The sequence below is a fragment of the Dermochelys coriacea genome, chromosome 3 (assembly GCF_009764565.3).
Source record: "Dermochelys coriacea isolate rDerCor1 chromosome 3, rDerCor1.pri.v4, whole genome shotgun sequence".
Lineage (NCBI taxonomy): Eukaryota > Metazoa > Chordata > Testudines > Dermochelyidae > Dermochelys > Dermochelys coriacea.
Window position 1 is genome coordinate 89,213,349 of NC_050070.1, and position 19,449 is coordinate 89,232,797.

At 40.0% G+C, this 19,449-nt stretch overlaps 1 long non-coding RNA gene across 1 annotated transcript; it reads left to right on the forward strand.

The window, feature by feature from the left end:
• Positions 1-9,710: 9,710 nt before the first annotated feature.
• Positions 9,711-18,359, forward strand: LOC119853950. The gene is made up of 3 exons (XR_005292281.2): positions 9,711-9,919; positions 10,495-10,593; positions 17,887-18,359. It is a non-coding gene; the product is annotated as an uncharacterized LOC119853950 (long non-coding RNA).
• Positions 18,360-19,449: the final 1,090 nt, after the last annotated feature.

A 19,449-nucleotide genomic window follows, 5' to 3' on the forward strand; every position in this document is an offset into this window, starting at 1 on the left:
CTCCCTGACACGTTAATAAGAAAATAATGCTAAAAAAGTCAATTATAAATAAGGTTTTCTCTGTTTCCTCATTTCTCACACACCTGCCTCATTCTCTCTCTTCTATTTCTTCTTTCACTGTTCCCTTCCTTTCTCTTACTCCTTGCTCTTTCAGTTCCTTATCTCCACTCTTTTCTTCATTCTCGCTCTCCCTAGTTCTCTCTCTCTTTTTCTCTTCATTTTCTCACGTGTTGACTTCCTTTCTTTTTCCCTTGTCCCTCTTACCTATAGGATCCAGGGGTGCTGGAACAATTTGTATAGTGAGGGAGCTGAGAGCCATTGAACCAAAATGCAAAAGCTGCATATGATAGAAATCACTTTAAGCCGGAAGATGAGGCAGCACCCCTAGTTTCAGCACCTATGATAGGATCTGTACTATAAGGGTAGGGAAGAATCTCCTAGTGCTTCTGTACTACTACTCTATGCCCCTGTGGCAGTAGAGAAAAGGGATTCTGTTTGTACACTTCTCTGTAAATACAATGACATTGTAAATACAATATACAGAGAAAATGGGAAGGATGCTTAAGAACACAGGACTGTCCAAGCAGGGACTTTCTTTTCTGATTGGTGGATTACCATTGTGAATGTTGAAATGCCAATAGTGATCTTGGTTGAACCGAGTCTACCCCTTGTTCATGATATTGTACACTGGCCACCTCAACAGCACCAAGGAATGATTCAGCTATGGGCTCAGCAGGTGCAGAATGAGAGTTGAATGTGCTTTTGGTCATTTTAAGGGTCGTTGGAGATCTTTACTCACAAGAGTAGATGTCAGTGAGAAAAATTCCCAAATATTATAGGTGCCTGTTATGTCCTCCATAATATACATGAAGCAAAGGAGGAAAAATTCCCATCGCTTGGAAGGTGGAGTAGCAGTTTGCTGAATTTGAACAGCCAGATACAAGTCTATTAGAAAACCTCGACATGTAATGTATGGCTCAGAGAGGCTTTGAAAGACCATTTTAACAGTGAGCCAGCCTTGTGTGTATGTGGTGTTATGGTGTGCTCTTCTTGGCCTCTCTCTTTTGTGGCCAGGTAGGAAAAATGTGGTGATTGCTGTACGTGTAGAAATATAACATTGTCAATGGACCTATTTATTTTGTTTGTGAATGATCCTATGAGATGTGTGACATTGTGCAGTAACAGCTAATTGGTTGTTTTCAGAACTGCTGAGCTCTCAGCACTATATGTTGTGAACTAATAAAGATTAATTTATAATAGAATTTTATTCTGTAACAAATCAGTGCAAAAAAGGAAGCAATTTTAAAACAAATACATAAAAAACTTCATAAATTCAGTTTGATTTATTGAGGGGAAAGACCATTCATGTCCATTCTAGCTACACATACACCAAGAATGGTTTTCGCTGGTAAGTGCCTGTGAAGCTGTGGTAGTTTTTAATGTCCCCTGTGATGGAGTGGTAGGGGTAGGGCAGTGACCCCTGATGCCACGGGGATAGCTGAGGGGGTATAGGGAGGTCCTGATACTGAGTTCTCAATGGTCTGTAGAGGTAGGCAATCTTGAGATAGTTGAACCTGTAGGCCCACCAGAGTCTGAAGCATCTGTTTGCAACCTGAGAAGCCCCATTATGTCCTGGTATATCTCCCTCTCCTTTTCCTGCTGGGTCTCCTGGCCTTTCTCCTCTCCACTCTTTCCTTCTGCTAGCTCTCTGCAGTGTTCATCCTCTAGGCCCTGTGCTCACAGTCCGATGCAGCACTGGCTTGCAGGATCTCATTGAACATGGATGATGGAATGGATTGCACTCTCAGCAAGTTCACAGATGACACTAAGCTGGAGGAAGAGGTAGAAATGCTTGAGGATAGGGATAGGGTCCAGAGTGACCTAGACAAATTAGAGGATGGGGCCAAAAGAAATCTGATGAGGTTCAACAAGGAAAAGTGCAGAGTCCTGCACTTAGGATGGAAGAATCCCATGCACTGCTGCAGGCTGGGGACCGACTGGCTAAGCAGCAGTTCTGCAGAAAAGGACCTGGGGATTACAGTGGATGAGAAGCTAGATATGAGCCAACTGTGTGCCCTTGTTGCCAAGAAGGCTAACGACATATAGGGCTGCATTAGTAGAAGCATTGCCAGAAGACTGAGGAAAGTGATTATTCCCCTCTATTCGGCACTGGTGAGCCACATTTGGAGTACTACGTCCAGTTTTGGGCCACTCACTACTGAAAGGATGTAGACACATTGGAGAGAGAGTCCAGCGGAGGGCAACAAAAATGATTAGGGGCCTGGAGCACATGACTTATGAGGAGAGGCTGAGGGAACCTGGCTTATTTAGTCTGCAGAAGAGAAGAATGAGGCGAGATTTGATAGCAACCTTCAACTACTTGAAGGAGGGGTTCCAAAGAGGATGGAGCTAGGCTGTTCTAAGTGGTGGCAGATGACAGAACAAGGAGCAATGGTCTCAAGTTGTAGTGGGGGAGGTCAAGGTCGGCTATAAGGAAAATCTGTAAAGCACTATTTAAATTAAAGGTTTAATTAAGGATAAGATTAAGTCACCGAGGTCACTGATTCCTGAGTCTGCAGCTCTCAGCCACCACGGGCAGGTGGGGGCCTGGAATCCCAAGGTGCTGGACCCCTCCACACGTTACATTGAGGGCTCAGGCTTCCATTTTGCTCTCCACCCTCAGGCTTCAGTCGTCCCCCATCAGCCTCCCCTGCCACATTATTTTTAATAAAAGTCACAGACAGGTCATAGGCTTCTGCAAATTTTATTTATTGCCCATGACCTGTCCCTCACTTTTACTAAAAATAACTGTGACAAAAGCTTAACCTTAGGTATAATGTATAAATAACTGCATAAAAACTATATTAAAAAAACGTTGTTGGCAAAGTCAAGCACTTAAAAGTTAGGAAATGTCAGAATTAATATGCCCATGCAATTTTAATTTGCTTCCGCTGTGCATATGTATTATGATACATTCTTTAATTACATGATCACATAAATATTTTTTCCAGGACCCATGCCTCATTCAGTGCACAGAATGAACAGTGCTCACTTAATGAGCACTGTTCTGTACTTTGTTTTCTCCTTGTTGTTCAGTGTGTGGCCCCAGGCTTTATTTAGTGCACACTTTTCAAACCCGGCTATTAAGACAGAATTACTAATTTCCTCAACATGGAATTTTTCTGTGGTGCTCATCACTATAGTATATGAATGCTTCACAAATATTAATTAATTTATTTTCCCAACACCCCTGTGAGAATAGGTGTTATTTTTATTCCTCTTCTATAGATGGTGAATTGAAGCACAGAGACCATCCTTTCTCTTTCTGCAGCCTCTTGCCTCATTCACTACACACCTTTCAACTACTGCAACAAAGGACACAGGCATCCTAGAGATAACAGACTCTTTCACTAACAACCCTGCTTCCTCCCCACAGCATGTTCCAGCCTATATTCTAAAGACACAGGCAATCCTTAATTCCATCATTTCCTTTTGTCTACTTCACTTTGCAACCTTAGCATTCTTTTATGATTTTTTGTTAATGTAATTTTCTCTTTTTTAAAAAAGAGAACTGAAAAAACAGAAATTCCATTGTGTAGAATCATATTGACACCCAGATGGGTCATCAGCAGGAACATTTAGATTAACCACACAGACCTCTACCACTTGAGCTAATGGAGTAACTGATAGCAGTAGTAGGTTGTCATCCTCTATGTCAGTGGTGGGCAACCTGTGGTCCATGCCGCTTCGCGCAGCTCCCATTGTCTGGGAACAGTGAACCACAGCCAATGGGAGCTGCGGGTGGATGTGCAAATGTAAACAAACTGTCTGGTGGCCTGCCAATAGATTACCCTGATGAGCTGTGTGCAGGCCACAGGTTGCCCACCACTGCTGTATGTGGACTGACACTAGAGGGGGATGAGACTCTTTGCCAGTGAATTTCACAGATATTTGCTGACAGCAGAGGAATGGCAAGACACAGGAATCTTGGGTTGCATTCCAGGCTCTGGAGAGGAGTGTACTTCAATGGTCACAGACCCTTCTGCCCCTTCCCTTCTACCCTAACCCTTTATGTCCCATTATCTTCATCCTATCCCTGTCCAAGTCCTCTTAGTCTCTCCTCACTTAGCTCCTTGTCCCACCTTCCTTGCCAATCCAGTCCCAGGTCTCTGCACTTGTTTCTCCCCACTCCCGTTTTCTTCCTTCCACTCACTGACTCCCATTTTCAGTCTCTTTGCCCAGCTATTCACTGCTAGTCTGCCTGCCCTGACTCCTTATCCTCTTTTAGTCTTCCCCATCCATCCATTCTGTCCCATTTCCTCCCCCATTCTTCTCTTGGCTCTTTGCCCAACACTCATCAGCTCCGAGTATCAGTCCCAGTCTCTCCTCCTGATCCAAATATACTCTCTTAGATATTGCCTCCCCCAGTTTGTGTTTTGTCCCCTCTGCATTCAAGTCAGGCTGTTCCTTCTCCATACCACCTGGCTACCAGCAGAGCAAGCCTTGAGACCTCAGGACAGACAGACTCCCTGCTCTGTTTCTGTCCTTGTCTGCACAGTGGCCTGCAGCAGCTGGGAGTAGCAATTAAAAAGAAACTCCTGTAGCTCTGGCATGGAATATAGTCGGGGCAAATAGACTCTTCAGAGAATTAAGAACATAAGAACTGCCATATTGGGTCAGACCAGTGGCCCATATAACCCAGGCCGTCTTCAACAGTGGCCAGTATCAGAGCTGTGTGTGTGTTATATCCCTGACCATCTTGACTAATAGCCATTGATAGACCTATTCTCCATGAACTTGTCTAATTCTTTTAATGCATCCGATGAAGTGAGCTGTAGCTCATGAAAGCTTATGCTCAAATAAATTTGTTAGTCTCTAAGGTACCACAAGTACTCCTTTTCTTTTTTAGGCATCACAACATCCTCTGGCAATGAGTTCCATAGGCACATTGTGTGTTATGTAAGAAAAAAGTACTTCCTCTTGTTTGTATTACACCTACTGCCTATTAATTTCATTGGGTGACTCCTGGTTTTTGTATTGTGGAAAAGAGAAAAGTAGGGCTGTCAAGTGATTAAAAAATTATTGAGATTAATCGTGCAGTTAAACAATATTAGAATACAATTTAAATATTTTGGGTGTTTTCTACATTTTCAAACATATTGATTTCAATGACAACACAGAATACAAAGTGTACAGTGCTCACTTTAAATTTATTTTTAATTACAAATATTTACATGTAAAAATATTTTTCAATTTACTGAATACAAGTACTGTAATGCAGTCTCTTTATCATAAAAGTTGAACTTACAAATGTAGAATTGTGTACAAACAAATAACTGCATTAAAAAACAAAACAATGTAAAATTCACAGCTTACAAGTCCATTCAATCCTACTTCTTGTTCAACCAATCGGTGAGACAAACAAGAAGATGGGTTCTGCTCGATAACCATCCCAAGCAATGTGGACTGATGCATGTTCATTTTCATCATCTGAATCAAATGCCACCAGCAGAGAGTTGTTTTTCTTTTTTGGTCGGTTGGATTCTGCAGTGATGCTCTTTTAAGACTTCTGAAAGGATTTTCCACACCTCATCCCTCTCAGATTTTTGGAAGGCACTTCAGATTCTGAAGCCTTGGGCTGAGTGCTGTGGCTATCTTTAGAAATCTTACATTGGTAGCTTCTTTGCATTTTGTCAAATCTGCAGTGAAAGTGTTCTTAAAATGAACATATGGCTGGTCATCATCCAAGACTGATATAACATGAAATATATGGCAGAGTGCAGGTAAAAGAGCAGGAGACATAAAATTCTCCCCTAAGGAGATCAGTCATAAATTTAATTAACACATTTTTTTAACAAGCGTCATCAGCATGGAAGCATGTCCTCTGGAATGGTGGCTGAAGCATGAAGGGACATAGGAATATTTAGCATATTTGGCATGTAAATGCCTTGCAATGCCGGCTACAAAAGTGCCATGAGAATGCCTGTTCTTATTTTCTGGCGACATTGTAAATTATCTCCTGTAAATGTAAACAAACTTGTTTGTCTTAGTGACTGGCTGAACAAGAGGTAGAACTGAGTGGACTTATAGACTCTAAAGTTTTACATTGTTTTGTTTTTGAGTGCTGTTATGTAACAGAAAAAAAATCTACATTTGTAAGTTGTACTTTCATGATAAAGAGCTCATATAGTACTTGTATCAGGTGAATTGAAAAATAATATTTTCCTTATTTTTATAGCGCAAATATCTGTAATAAAAATAAAAATAAAGTGAGCATTGTAACTTTGTATTCTGTGTTGTAATTGAAATCCATATATTTGAAAATGTAGAAAAACATCCAAAAATATTTAATACATTTCAACTGGTATTCTATTGTTTAATTAAAACTGCAATTAACTAAAAAAAAGTGATTAATAAGAATTAATCATGATGAATCTCGTGAGTTAACTGCAATTAATCAACAGCCCTAGAGAAAATACTTTTTTACCACACCATTCATGATTGTATAGACCGCTATCATATCAACTCTTTAATTGTCTCTTTAACAGCCCTAATCTTTTTAGGCTTTCCTTATATGGAAGCTGTTCCATACCCTTGATCAGGGATTGGCAACCTTTGGCATGTGGCCTGCTAGGGTAAGCCCCCTGATGGGACTGGCCGATTTGTTTACCTGCTGCATCCGCAGGCCAGCACATCCCTCAGCCCATGCCGCTTCCCACAGCCCCCATTGGCCTGGAACGGCAAACCGTGGCCAGAGGGAGCTGCAATCGCCCGAACCTGAAGATGCGGCAGGTAAACAGGCCGGCCCGGCCCACCAGGGGGCTTATCCTGGTGGGCCGCATGCAAAGCTTGCCAATCCCTGACTCAGAGACTCAAGGACACTTCAGGCTGGTACAACACCTGTGCTCTTTATTTGTGATCAAGTCCATATTAACTATATACAGGCTTTTTACAACAGCTTGGCCTATCACAGGCCTGACCAGCAATAGACAAGGAGACTCCCACCTCCCTCTGAGTCTGAGCCTGATCTTCTGTCCTGGTCTCTGCCCCTCCCCCAACTTTCACTTCCTCCCAGCCTTAATAGCTCCTGCAGGAGCTGATTGAGGCCTCTCTAGCAGCATCCTGCCAGAGTGACTAGAACTGGACACAGGATTCAAGGTGTGGCCACACCATAGGTTTATACAGTGGCATTATTATCCCTTTCTTAATAATTCCTAACATTCTATTAGCCTTTTTTTATCACTGCTGTGCATTGAGATGAAGCTTTCAGAGAACTATCCAAAATGATGCCAAGATTTCTTTCTTGGGTGCTAACACTTACTTTAAAACCCATCATTACATGTGTGTAAATGGCTGACAAACTCTTGAAATCTCTGCTTGGCACTTGAAAACTGACATTTTTCTTTAAATTTGGCCAAATTTGGGTATTTTTTCATGAGAACAGCAAAAGGCTAACACAAAGGCCAAATTTCAAGTTCCTGTTCCAAAGCACAGATGGATTAGAAGTTCTTAGTGAAATGATTGCAAGAGATTTTTAACACACAGAAAACTGTTTTATCAAACCTCATTCTCAAACAGCTAACCAGCTTTCCCCCCCTGAAACTTTCTTAAAAAAAAAAAAAATCAGCCTGACACAGTCAGCCGGCATGGGAAATTTCAGCCTGAACAGTTAACATTTAGAAAAGTTAAAAGCACTGAAAACAGGAATGTACAATGGAATGTATCAGGCAACTTTAAGTATACATAGCTCTGCCCATATTAAACTCCATTCTTTGATTTTGCTCTGAGGATAACACCGTGTTTTTAGTTTTCTCCCATCTCACTTTTCTCATCTGTTAGTGTTGGACAATGCCTTCCCAAATCTTAATCAAACTCAGGAAATGTTACTTTTTCCTCCTCTTTTCCTTGGTGTTCTGATTTCATTCTAAGTTGTGTGTTTGTTTTTGGTTTGTTTGTTTATTTTGATCTTGTGACCTCTGCATTTTTCTTTTTGATAATTTTCCTGATTGAAAGAATTTACCACCCTTTCCCTCCCATGTCCTTGTTAATGATCAATTTAATTCATTATCACGATCATCTTGTCCTTACAACTTCTTATCCATCAAAAAACTGGCCACATACTGTGACTGCTATAATGTTTCCTCAGTCAGTCTTACGTCATGTTGAGCCATTTAGATGCACTTGTGAATTGCCAAATGCTACAACAAAATCCATTACTACAGTCGCTTCTGTTTTTTTATTAAATGTCCAAATCCATGGACTGACAACTTTTTAATAGTCTTGACTGACTATTTAGGCTTCACAAACATATTGCCTCTGTATTTATTTACTTCTATCTTGCTGCTTATTTCATATTCTGGTAAAATCAAGCACAAAACAAATATTTGCTCTGTTTTCTAGCAGCATCTCCACTTTCTCACATTGATGAGGTTTTTTTTGTTTGAATACCCTCCACAAAATACCCAAAAGCATTCTCACAGAATTAGCTATTCTCTGACTTCAATTTGAGTTTGGATTCCTGGTTGGATTAAACTTCAAGGTTAAACAAAGGCATTATAGTCTTCCCACATTTTGCTAGACAGTTACTAGGTCCAGATGCTTTTCTGTTTAATCTATCCAGATATTTATAGAGCTTTCATCTGTAGTAACCCTCTCAAGTATTTACAAGAGAAATCACAATAAAAAACATTCACCTCTCCCTAATTGTACCTGAACAGAAGACAAATGTATCCACAGCTGCAGCACAGAAGTTTGAATGCAGGTAAAGAAATAACTTTTGGGTCTGATACCTCAGACCTTACTGAAGCAAAATGGTCAGTGAAATCAGTGGCCCCAAACCTACCACTTTGAAGGTACAGAGCTCAGCCAGAGAACTCTGGCCTCCATGGGCACAGAGCAATAAGTAGATCCTGAGTGCAGGAACTTTCCTTGGCAGTAGTTACTTACCCCTACCCAGAACAAAGTGGTGAGTGTCCACACTGGTGTCTATAAAAGCATTATATACCTTGAGTTAATTGACCATTAATTAATTAGATGTTTAAAAGTCTAGTGTACATATACCCACTAGGTAAAGTCCAAATGCATTCCCCTTCCTATGGTATAGCTTAATTAACAAAGAAAACAAAAACAAACAAAAACAAATACCAGGTTCTTTCCAGGTTTGGCTCCTCCTTATACATTACTGAACTGACACTCTAGAGCCACTATCTCCGGAGCCCCTCACCACTTCAAGTTGGGGTAACGAGCCACCTGCCTCAGAACCCACTTAACACTAGCACCAACACTAACGCTAGCACCAACACTTGCTAACCAGTTGGGTGTTCCTGTCAAACTGCACCATTGCTAACTGCAAACTATTGCTACATGGTGTTTTCATACAAACATCATATAAGCAATTGTAATATTGGTCACTGGTTATAGTTAATGTGTTTCTATATATCATTCTCTAATGTCCTCATCCGATAAATCTTTAAATAGAACATCAGTGGTGAATGACACTTTAAATATTACATAGTCCCACTTCGAAACATTTTGAGTATCTTTCAAAAGGGGAAGTCACTCTCAAATTGTAAAGAAATAAACTACTGGTACTTTTTATTTTTTTTTGTGCAATGAAAAACCATATATTATAAAAAAACATAGTCCCTATTGGAGTATTAGGCTGTAATTGTATGTTGAGTTCTTATGACTAAAGCATTTATGGTGTCATAAGAACTGCTTAATGAATGTACTGCCTTGTAATACTCCACAGGGTATACTTTATTTTCTCTCTGTTACAGCTTTTGTCTCTGCAGATATTTCTAAAAGCTCAGTGTTAAGAAAGCAAAACTCATACTGATCATGTATGTTTATTAGAAGCTGCTGGTCATGGAGAACACCAGTGGCTTGAGTGATTCAAACTTATCTGGATTTTTTACAGGTAATTACACACAGATGAGAATTGATGACTGCTGGGATTTTCTGCATTTTGCAAATTATACTTAATAATATATTGGTATGCACTGAAGCAACATTATACTTACTGCTGTAATCTTCCTGTATGTAATATGATGTATAAAGTCATGTCCTTAGATTTCCTGAAACTTAATTCTGATAAGACAAATTTATGTTGATTGGTTCTTTTTATCCTCCAAGGAATCATTTTCTATTTTGGTGGTTTAGTTGCTAAATCCACCACTGTAAAATAGTTAAGAAGCTTTTATTCAGTTTTCCTGGATTTAAAAACCATGTCAAATGCCACACTAGCTTTATTATTCTTAAGTTATATATGAATAATTTATCAGCATCATAGATGTGTGTTCCAATTTAAAGTTAGGGCAAATAATGTAATGACAGTTTTAGAGTTCTGCTAGTTTTGTAGGTACAGGGCAGTCTGACTAGTTTGCAAATGTCTCAGATTCAATTACAGAGATCCATAGAGATGGAAAAGACATCTGAGTTCATCCTATACAACCTTTTCCAAAGTAGTAATACACCCTTTATTACATTTTATAGGGACAGCCACCAAGGAATCCGTTATGCCTCTCTTCCCAAGCTACCTGGCTCCCATACAAGTTAGAGCTGCAAGGAGCAGCTCTAATTTATACTACAGAGGTAAGGTCTATCAGTGACTCTACAGCAGTGGGAGGATTAGGTGTAGCAAAGTTCTGCTTTGTCCCACCTCACCTCACTGGAATGCCCACTCAGTCCCACATACTGAGTATGATTGGAGTAGTTGATGCAAGAGGTGGCAGAGCTGTCTCCACCAGCAATTTCCCTGTGTACAGCGAATTCACCATTGGCTATGTCTCTCTGTTAAATCCACATTCCCACTGTGACAGAATCTGACAAATAGTGTTTTGCCCAATGTAATTTTAAACATCCAGAATAATCATGTTTCCACTATTATTCCTTGGAGGCTATTCAACAGCTTAATCACTCACACTCTCCGGAAGTCAAAACTTTTTAATATCCATCCTATATTTTGCCTTTCTTAATTTTGTTTCATTACTCCAGGTTCTAGCTCCTTGGCTAAAAAAACCTCTCCCTCCTTGTTGTTTACACATCTCAAGTATTTTTAGACTGTTATCATGGCCCTATTAGTCAGGTCCATCAGCACAAGGAGAAGATGGGAGAGACTGGCTCCATGTCCCTTCTGTGAGTTGCCTGAGCCAATGCCCACTGAGCACTAAAGATGCTATGTGATTTGCTGAAGTGCTTTTCTCACACTCTGAAAGCCCTCTCTCTGCAATTGCCTGCCCAAGCTTCCAGGTACCTTCATAAAATCATAGAGGATTAGGGTTGGAAGAGACCTCAGGAGGTCATCTAGTCCACCCCACTGCTCAAAGCAGGACCAACACCAACTAAATCATCCCAGCCAGGAGGATTTGTCAAGCTGGGCCTTAAAAACCTCTGGAGACTCCACCACCCCACTAGGTAACCCATTCCAGTGCTTCGCCACCCTCCTAATGAAATAGTTTTTCCTAATATCCAACCTACACCTTTCCCCCTGCAACTTGAGACCATTGCTCCTTGTTCTGTCATCTGCCACCACTGAAAACAGCCAAGCTCCATCCTCTTTGGAACCCCCTTTCATTAGTTGAAGGCTGCTATCAAATCTCCCATCACTCTTCTCTTCTGCAAACTAAATAAGCCCAGTTTCCTCTGCCTCTCCTCATAAATTGTGTTCCCCAGCCTCCTAATCATTTTTGTTGCCCTCCGCTGGACTCTTTCCAATTTGTCCACATCCTTTCTATAGCAGGGGGCGCAAAACTGGCCTCACCAGTGCCAATAGAGGGAAATAGTCACTTCCCTCAATCTGCTGGCAATGGTCCTACTAATGCAGCCCAATATGCCATCAGCCTTTTTGGCAACAAGAGCACATTGTTGACTCATATCCAGCTTCTCATCCACTCTATCCCCAGGTCTTTTTCTGCAGAACTGCCACTTGGTCAGTCGGTTCCCAGCCTGTAGCAGTGCCTGGGATTCTTCTGTGCTAAGTGCAGGACTCTGCATTTGTCCTTGTTGAACCTCATCAGATTTCTTTTGGCCCAATCCTCTAATTTGTCTAGGTCACTCTGGACCCTATCCCTACTCTCCAGCATATCTACCTCTCTCCACAGCTTAGTGTCATCCACAAACTTGCTGAGGGCGCAATCCACCCCATCATCCATTTCATTAATGAAGATGTTGAACAAAACTGGCCCCAGGATCGACCTCTGGGTCACTCCGCTTGATACTGGCTGCCAACTAGACATCAAGCCATTGATCACTACCCATTGAGCCAGACGATCTATCCAGCTTTCTATCCACCTTATAGACCATTCATCCAGTCCATACTTTTTAAACTTGCTGGCAAGAATACTGTGGGAGACTCTATCAAAAGCTTTGCTAAAGTCAAGGTATATCATGTCCACCACTTTCCCCATATCCACAGAGCCAGTTATCTCATCATAGAAGGCAATCAGGTTGGTCAGGCATGACTTGCCCTTGGTGAATCCATGTTGACTGTTCCTGATCACCTTCCCCTCCTCCAACTGTTTCAAAATGGATTCCTTGAAGACCTGCACTTTGGTTTTTCCAAGGACTGAAGTGAGGCTGACCGGTCTATAGTTCCCCGGATTCTCCTTCTTCTGTTTTTTAAAGATGGGCACAATATTTGCCTTTTTCCAAGCATCTGGGACTTCCCCCAATCACCACGAGTTTTCAAAGATAATGGCCAATGGCTCTGCAATCATATCAGCCAACTCTCTCAGCACCCTTGGATGCATTAGATCCAGCCCCATGGACTTGTGCATGTCCAGCTTTTCTAAAAAGTCCTTAACCTGTTCTTTCACCACTGAGGGCCACTCACCTCCTCCCCATACTGTGCAGCCCAGTGCAGCAGTCTAAGAACTGACCTTGTCTGTGAAGAGCGAGGCAAAAAAAGCATTGAATACTTCAGCTTTTTTCACACAATCTGTCACTAGGGTGCCTCCCCCATTCAGTAAGGGTCCCACACTTTCCCTGACCATCTTCTTGTTGCTAACATACCTGCAGAAACCCTTTGTGTTACCCTTCACATCCCTTGCTAGCTGCAACTTCAGTTGTGCTTTGGCCTTCCTGATTATACCCCTGCATGCTCAAGCAACATTTTTATAGTGCTCCCTAATCATCTGTCCAAGTTTCCACTTCTTGTAAGCTTCCTTTTTGTACTTCGCTTAAAAAGAAAAAATCAAATGCAGAATTATAAAATAGGGAATAAGTGGCTAGGTAGTAGTACTGATGAAGGGGGTCTAGGAGTTATAGTGGATCACAAACTGAATGTGAGTCAACAGAGTGATACATTTGTAAAAAAAGGCGAATATTATTCTGGGATATATTAACAGAACTGTTGTATGTAAGACACGGGAGGTAACTGTGTCTCTCTGCTTGGCACTGGTGAGGCATCACCTGAAATGCTGTCTTCAATTCTGGATGCCACAGTTTAGGAAAGATATGGACAAATTTCAGAAATTTCAGAGGAGAGCAACAAAATAATAAAATTTAGAAAACCTGACCTATAAGGAAAAGTTTTAAACCCCCCACTAAAATTGGGCATGCTTATTCTTGAGAAATGAAGACATATTGGAAAAACACCAGTCAGGGATGATCTAGGTTTACTTGGTTCATCTTGAGGGAAGGGGGCTGGACTTGATGACCTCTTGTGGTCCCTTCCAGCCCTAAATTTCTATGATTCTCTGCTTATATTTTTGCAATGTGCTTATATCTGGTAATTTGTACATCTGTTGGGAAATACACAAGGGTATTTGGGGCTGTTTGGTTTTGGGATGAAGCATTTGCCAGTAGTTTAACAAAACATAAAGTGCTGTTGGCAAACTATTCTTATACTCTATTCTAGATAAATACCTGGTAGAATTGCTACTTGTATATGCTGCATTTTACGGCATATCAAAACAAAAATCTATTAAAAAGTTGCATACAGATAGACTTTTAGTGATAACTTTTCTGAATCTCTCCATTTAACTTTTTCTGTTGCCTTTCCATAGTTCACCAAAGCCGCCTCATTTTTGCTCAGCTACCTATGGCCATATTCTTAGTTGTCTTTTATAAGTAAAGATTAAAAGAGCTAAATATGTATAGGATGGTAAGTCATGTTTTCCAGCCTGCTGTTCATTTTCATTTCCTTCCTCTGATTAGTCTCCATTTGATGTACTGTCATATTACATCCCCTTCCTCATTTATCATTGAACCTAATTTCAATTGTTTACCCTGATACTTCTGAAAACTGCTTATTCCTCTTGCTAGCGTAACCTAGGACTTCTTAGCCCATTCAGAAAGATAAGGGGGCATAAAGTTCCCCAATGGTACCAGGAGGCAGGCGGGAGAAGGGTTATGCATCTGGCATTTCCCAGTATTTGGGGTACAGGAGGGAGAACAGCTTCCATAGTGGTTGTGTTCTCCCTCCAGTGCAGATAAGCAATAAATGTACTGTGATGGCACATCACAGCCACTATGCAGCGGTATGCCATACCCATCCCTATCTCAAGCTGCCATCTTAATCTCCAGAATACCAGTTTTCATTATAAAAGTAAATTTCCAGCTGTTACGGTTGCAAAGAAAACCTATACAGTGGGAACTGAGTGTAACTGATGCAAAAATACCTATGTGACTCTGCAAAAAACTTAGTAACAGTAGCTCTGAGAGGTGTGAACTCTCCCATTCATCACAATGTTGTCTTAGCTCAGATGCCCAATGATTATAATGTCAATGTCAGCATTATTACCTGCCATTCCTGATGTAAGGAAGGAGAGAGATGGGCACAGATCTACCAATTTACTGTGAGTAACTTCTAATTTTGGTGGAACAAGTAGGTGGTATTTGAGAGATACTGCCACTTTTTTCCCCCCACCAATCATAAGGCAACATGCCCAAGGAGCCTAGCAGAGTCCATATTTAAGCCCTGCTGAAGGAGACCCAAATTACTGGGAATCATTCAGTCAAGGACCAGATACAATACTGTACCATATGACTGAGGTGATCAATATCAGAGGTGAAATATTTGCAATGAATAGTTTGCAAGCAATCTATAGGATGGAATATGTTCCTCTGAACTGTTCCTGAAATGACTTGCATAAATCAGAAAGTCTCTCTGCAGATAGCTCAAGCAGAAAAAAGAGCTAAATTTATTGAATAAATTGTTTGTTTACCTAGCTCTATTTAGAAGCCTCTTTATTTTGTGTTTGGCTGTATTGGTTACTCAATAGCTATCTGGGTGTTTAAAATATTGGTGAATTTATTTTCTGTCCTGACTGCTATAAAAGCTAGCCCAGAAAATTTTTATTCTTGATCTTCTTAAGTTTCATGCTGTGTAGCAGATCCCCTTTGTTTCTTATAATTTCTTGAAGCCTGAATCAATGAATTATGTCACCACACTCTTCCCTGCAGAATTATAGTTCTAAACATTCTAAATTCTTTTGGACTCACAGTTGCACCTTCCACTTTTTCTCTCCCTCTCAAACATAGATTATGCCCATTGCTGTGGATATTGTAGCTATGAGAAATATCTCCCCGAGTTTCAGATGATCTTCAGCAGTAGTGGATAACCTGCGGCCCATGGGATGCATACAGCCCATCAAGGTAATCTGCTGGCAGGCCGCCAGACAATTTGTTTACATTTGCACAGCTGCTGACAGCTCCCAGTGGCTGGGGTTTGCCATTCTCCGCCAGTGGGAACTGTGGGAAGCGGCAGCCAGCACGTCTCTGCGGCCCATGCCGCTTCCCACAGCTGTCATTGGCTGGGAATGGCAAACCACAGCCACTGGAAGCTGTGGGTGGCTGGGCAAATGTAAACAAACTGTCTGGCAGCTCACCAGCAGATTACCCTGATGGGCCACATGTGGGTCGCAGGTTGCCCACCACCAGCTTAGCACCTCAGTATGTATATATACACAGACTAAGCAAGCAAACTGGAGTCTAGGACCATAAATAAATCACTTCATATTACAAATTGGCCCTAAAGTGGAACAATACATTTTTATAGCCCTCAAATTTTGGAATACTTTGGGTCTGGATCTAACCTTCGTTGGTTGAGCTCAGACCTACTTTGCACACTTTCTGTATGTATCCAGCTAAGGGAGGTAGTGTAATGTGTTGTGAGAGGAGGAAACAGATAGTACTGGGATGAAAATGAGATACACAGAAAGACTTAAGCCCCACTTAATCACTTGATGGTATCCCTATTAAACAGAATTATCATCCCCATTAAACAGCAGTATGGCCATGATGTACCATTAGGCTTAGATGTTTCCCAGAGAAGCAATTTCACTTAAACTGATTTCCCTGTTAAGTGCATTCTGATGCAGTGGTGTGTACTATATTTCATTGTTTTCCCATGCACCCATTTTAGGAAATTTTTATCTCTCATTTTCTATCACAGGCTAATTTACTCTGGACCTGCTCAGGTTCACCCCTTGCTACCAAACACACCAAATTAAAGTACTGCAGCTGATCCCAGTTTTTGCCACATTGCATTGACTTTCAGATTAACTATATTTAAAATTCTGACGTGTAGAATTACTTGTATTTCAGGATGATGTATTCATTTTAATTAGAGCATAATGTGCCAGCCAGAGGATAATGACATATTGTGACAAGTTTAAAAAAAGATGTAAAATATAAATGAGAGTGACAGTCAGTTTTATTTTTACACATTTTGGAGTCACAATATGAAAATAATGCTATAGCTAAAATGACAACATTCCTCCTCCTATAGAGGGTTTGTGCTTCAGAGTTCAGGGAGAGGCCGCAGTTCTGAGAACACAACACAGCAATGAATCTTCCCATTTTTATTTATTGAAAGAGCAGTTTTATTACAAAGATGTTAGATGTGAAAATACAGCCAGATGCATTTAATGTTGTCGTTAATTCTGGATTCAGTATTTAACAGTTAACATAGCTCTGAATTAATAAAAAAACAAAAACAAAACCCTAAATCTAATGAAACTTGTCAATCAAATTCAGCCATGTGAATATTAATCTGTCCTGATGCCAAGTTAAAAATGGAACAAAATTCTTTTAGGAAATTATTACACAATATTGAAATTAAAATGAAAAGCCCAGTGTATGCAGTCTGTTTACTGATCGCTTAAGTGAGGTAGATGTAATGATGGATAAAAATAGCTACTGTGTATTATTTATCTGAAATATTTTTTTCATTTATAAGAATAAACAAGAAATAGTGTGAGACTCAATGGTGGCTAATTTTTATAGGCAAAGCCATTTTCTCTCTACTATAGGAAGAACGGTCTTGTATAACTATCTTTAAAAATGTTTTCCATTTCACAAAAAAATTATGAATCAACAGATTAGATAAGAATTTGTCAAAACCTGTCATATTCTTGAATCAAACTTGAAACATGGTGCAATTTCTCAAATGTTTTCATGCAGAAGACCTGAAAATGTCAAATGTGTCAGTAGAATCCTTGCAATGATTCCTTGGGATGCAAGATGTAGACACAGAAATATTGAGTAAGTAATTTGATCTCTTCAACTTTTGAAGTATTCTAGTAGAAATGTAACCATCTGTATTTTTTTTTTGAAAATATCTGTATAAGCAGGTCCTCTTTTAGCCTTTATTGGAGGTTGCTTTATCAATAAGACTGTAAGTTTGTCATGGCTCTGACTTCCACCACCAAAACAGTGATATTCAATGTTTATTATTTTTCATAACTTTGTAAAAATAGCCACTTTCTCCTAAGCAAATATCCTCCAAGAATTCCCACAATTTGTCTATATATACATCTAATATAGTGGCGTATGAGGATTTTGATGGTTTTAAATTATTAGGTAAATAAACTCAAATGGTTTAGAACAATTTAATTGAAAAAATGGAGGATATTTGACTCTTTCTTATAATTTTCATTATAGACAACTTATTTAAATACAGTATTGTGCTATGATTGAAAACTAAAAATATAACCTCCCCATCCCCAGTGCCATGAGAAAATCAAGACTTTTTGCATAATGACTAGCTGTATTGTAGTACCAAAAAATGCTATCTGGCACAGACCTCCAATAAGCCTGGACTCATGGAATGTCATTCTGGTACTTGAAAAGGAAAAGTACTGCAGTCATTGCAATACAACATTTCTTCAAAAAGAAGAACATGGATCAGTTTAACAGTTTGCAATGATACCTGAAAATTCTGTTCCTGAGTGATCTGACAAAGCCTGGGAATGTTGCAGAGGAAATGCATTCAACTTTGAAAGCTAAAGGCAAAAGGTAGAAGAGCGATCCTTTCACTTTTCTAGTGTTAAACTGTTACTCTGACAAATCAGGATGGTGCTTTCATATGAGCTTGTCTACTGCATGCATGAGGAAGCATGAATAGTCTTCTTGGAGTGACCATGTCAGAAAAAACTTAAGGTCTCATATGAGTTTTTGTTAAAGATAAAACAATAAAAGTGCAGTGATTTCTCATAGATGCAGACTGGTATCTTTCAGATTCACTGCCCTGGGTTTAGATATACATTAATGGACCTGTTATGCCACTTGTTACATGAGTAATTCCATTCATTTCAATGACACTATTTGAAGAGCAGAAAGCTACATACATGATTTATCATGGCAGAAGTAAGCACTTTGATTCATTTATGTCAGGGAAAATCAGACCAGTAGCAAACAGGAGGGCATGCTATAAAAAAACCAAACAAACCCAAACACACATTTTCGTTTTGTTTTGTTGTTCCTTTTTTCAGGGCAATGCTCCATTATGTTACCTAGGGATATGGTGGATTGTGGTAGGTTCTGCACCACTTGATGTATTAAAATCAAGACTTGAATAGCTCAAACAAACATTGTGGACTTAATTCAGATATGACTGGGTGAGGGTTCTTTGGTCTCTGTTATGTAGGTGGCCAGCTTAGATGATCACAATGATTCCTTCTGGCCTTAAAACCTATGATTCTGTATTGACTGCCCTTACTGCTGTATTAAATATACCTACTACCCTAAGGTAAATCAGAGATTCGTGTTCTTTGTTATTTATATGCCAACTGCTGAATTTCTAGACAAATATTCATTTAAAATGCCACAATTTTATTCCTTACCTAACAGTATGGCAATTAACTAGTTTAAGGCTTTGTGGTTTTTGTGTTAAATTCATATTTTGTAACATTATGAGCCTACTAGGTAGATCATGTAAAATGGATAATTGTGCAGACAGATAGCCACTGTACATGTAATTACATTTTTAGGCAGCACTACTAAGGGTAGGACCCACCTAATGGTCTAATGCCCAAGCAAAGGAGAAAGGTAAGTGAGCAAGCTTAGAAGGTGAGGTTAAGGATTGAAGAGTACAGTGCATATTCAGCATATGCTAATCAGGAGCAGTATCATGCTTTTAAAGTCAGATTCACTCCCATTCAGAGCTGGGTAAAAATTTTCAGCCAGAACCTTGTTTGCCAAAAAAACAGATTTGAGTATGCAGAT